The 3,379-nt window shown below is 32.9% G+C and overlaps 1 pseudogene; it reads right to left on the minus strand.

Moving 5' to 3' along the window:
* Positions 1-1,201: 1,201 nt before the first annotated feature.
* Positions 1,202-1,610, minus strand: LOC126495180 (bis(5'-nucleosyl)-tetraphosphatase [asymmetrical]-like; annotated as a pseudogene).
* Between the last annotated feature and the right edge of the window lie 1,769 nt (positions 1,611-3,379).

Genomic DNA, 3,379 nt, shown 5'->3' on the forward strand with positions numbered 1-3,379 from the left:
TCAGTTTGTCTTTTTTCTTACCCATGAAGGGAATATTTAACCAGAGTATCATTTGCTGACTAACAAGAAGCAAGATCTATAGTCAAAGAGTACAACTAACAGTTGAATTTTGAGTATTTGGAACCTTAATCCTGTAGGGGACAAAGGACCTTGTGCACTCAGATATAGGCACGGGATAAATCAGGAAAGTTAAGCACATCACTTATCTCATCAGTGAAATGAGGTGTACAGCTGCTCTTCCTGGAATTCCAGGAATGTTGTAGTTTGCAACCTGGTGACCTTGCTGTCTGGTGAGAAAGGTTTTGCCCATAACTCCCAGAGTTTTTGTTTTTACTTATATCAGAACTTTCCCCCTAGATCTTAGCATTGCTTTTAGACCAGAAAAATCCATTCTTATGAGTGATGACATTTGTGCTTTACAACAGCCTAAGTGATTTCTACATCATCTTAGGAACAGGACAATTCTGATACTCACAGACATTTTGTTTACCCCAGTCATTCTCACTAGGTCCTAATCTTAAGCATTGTTTTTTTTTTTTTTGAGTAAACGAGAAATCATCATATGAATAAAGTCATATGTACTTTGCTAAGAACTTCAATATAGATGTGTTTTAAGCTTTGTTTAACTCAGGAGTGAGTTAATTGCTACCTGAATACTTTTTTTTTCCCAAAATTGTGCTTTGCCTAAATTTGGCTAAAGGAAAATGGTCTAGGCCAAACTCCAGAAGTGCTGGTTTAGTGCTGGTCAAAATAAATTTAGGCTGAGCTGAGTTTCATTATTACCTCACCCTTTGACATTATCTTTGTTCAACTGTTTTGGCTTGCTTTATCTACCTATCTCTCATCTATCTATCTATCTATCTATCTATCTATCTATCTATCTATATCATCTTTAACCTGCTTAATGTTTATTTGTAGAATACAAGGATACACATAGTGGGGCTGGTATTTTCAAACTTTTACCCTTTTTGATGTTTTTTAAGCTTACTGTTCTGTTTAAAGTGATTGTATTCTATGCTAGAGATTGAATCCAGGGCTTATGTGCTCTCACCTGAGTCCTAAGCTAATTTTAATTTCACCATCCTATTTGGTCTTGACTGTAACAAACCAAAGATCAACTATCCTTTCCCTGAATGGAAAGACTGGTTCATCTCAAGGCCCTTGAGGATACTGTGAAAGAATAGCATACTGTGTGTTTGGCTCAGGAGAGTGTAGGACAGAGAAATGTGTCCTCTTGAAGCAGTGCCCTCATCCACTTGAACTGACCAAATAGCAGGCCTCATCCAACCCTAGCCAGATGTGCTTGATGCTCTGAGGAGATATAGATCAGTACCTCATAGTCTTTCAACTCTTCCAACTAATAAATGATGGTTTTAGGCTTTTTCATGTCACCATAATTGAACTCCGTTCTGAACCTCTTTATTAAAATCAAATGACTTGCTTCTATACCTGTTTCTTCTTGAGTCTTTCTCAGAGATTTTTCTAAACCATTCTCTCAAGGGTCTTCATGGCCTTTGGAAGTAATCCAATAATGAATGCTATATGCTGTGGTTCATCTTGGGAATAAGGCATCTTTGGAAAGTGATTAAGCCACATACCCTCAAGGTCATGATCTTTCTACAGCACAGAGGCACTAGGCAAGTCTTGAACCAAACTCTTTTACATATTATATTTTAATGTGCTTATGAAATGGGAGGTTTCCATATGGGTTTTTCAAACACCTTAATTTTTGTTATACTTCCCTTATGCTCCTACCCAGAGTTCATTTTATGCACAATATTATTAACTTTTTCTTTTTTTGATACTATAGTAATAACATTTAATCACTTTCCTTTCCTACCTCCAAATTTTCCCATGTATCTGTTCTAGCTCCCCTTCACATGCATGACACCTTTTCTTGAATTGATATAGCATGCATAAATGTAAATGTAATACATATTACTAAATGTAATCTATCCAATCTGTATAATGTTACTTGTATGTATGTTTTCAGGTGACTTTTTTTGATATTAAAAGGTATTTACAATCAACTTTAAAAGTGTTTCTCTACTAATTTTTGTGTGAGTTAATTCCTCCTAACAAACACACACACACACTCACACACATGCACATGCACACAAACACACATACACAAACAAAACATATGTAAATTTCTCATAAATCTGTGGTCATTGTGGTTGGAATAAATAGAAATACAGGGCTATTTAATTATCTTGAAAGTATGGTGATTATAAACTTATAGACAAATTTTGGAAGTCAGACTTCCAAAGTAGACTTCAAATGAGTATTTTTTATTTCCTCACAAAGTACTCTGATATATTTGGATAAAATAATATGTTTCAGAAAAGCACTTATATGGGTAGATGTTAGCATGAAAGTAGAAGTGAAGTTATTTGGAAGCACTAGAAGGGGAGGACCCTGAAACGGTAAGGTGGCAAGATATATTTGAAGGAATATACTCAAAATACACTGCATACATACAAAAATGCCCTGAAGTTACTCAATAATAACAAATTTTGAAAAATGATTTCCAGGCTATGAAATGCAGATGTAAGCTTTGAAATAGTTTTATTTCAATAGTCATTTCTGTATACATTAATGTTCTCCCAAAATGTATTTCATCTAAAAGTGATATGGCATTGGGAACTATACCCTCTAGTTTATGTTTATATATGCAAATTATAAAAGTAATAGCATTATCCTTGGGAAAACAGAAAGCTATATTAATATAGAGGAGAGAAGGGGGGGAGGAAGGGATTGGAGAAAAGAAAAATGTATAGTGCAACAAAACCAGTAAAAGTAATTGATAAAAAAATAGTAGCATTATTAGAAGTGATTATTACCTTCAGATTAAAATGATTTTATTAGAGAAAATTCTTATTATTTTTAGAAATATGCTATTTTCAGAGTCAGACCTTTTATATATTTGATATATATCTATTGATATCTGGTATCTAGACTAAAAGAATGTCATAATAGAATTTAATATCTGAATTCACATTTTTTGAATCCAGAAGAAAAAAGTCTTGATCTGAATTAATTTTATGAGTATAGTTATAAATGTCTTTTGGCATATATGTTTTAAAATTTGAAATTGTCCTTCATATTAAAATGTGTTGCTTCTACTCGTTATCAGTCAAGGTAATGAAGTAAGAAACACTCAATAAATTAGATTAAGTTTCAGCAAGATTGATAATACAACAGAATCTAAATATATAATATTCTGTTAGAATACAAAAATAATGACTCCATATAACCAATTTCATGCCAGTTTTACATGTTAAAGAGCATGATCACAAAATCTGCCTGATAATTTTTCAAACCATTATCGTTTTTATGTCTATTAAATTATATTAGGTGTGACTTTATTATGGATAGT

This window comes from Alexandromys fortis, unplaced genomic scaffold (assembly GCF_014885135.2).
Source record: "Alexandromys fortis isolate MF-2015 unplaced genomic scaffold, M_Fortis_MF-2015_v1.1 scaffold_425, whole genome shotgun sequence".
NCBI classification, from domain to species: Eukaryota; Metazoa; Chordata; class Mammalia; order Rodentia; family Cricetidae; genus Alexandromys; species Alexandromys fortis.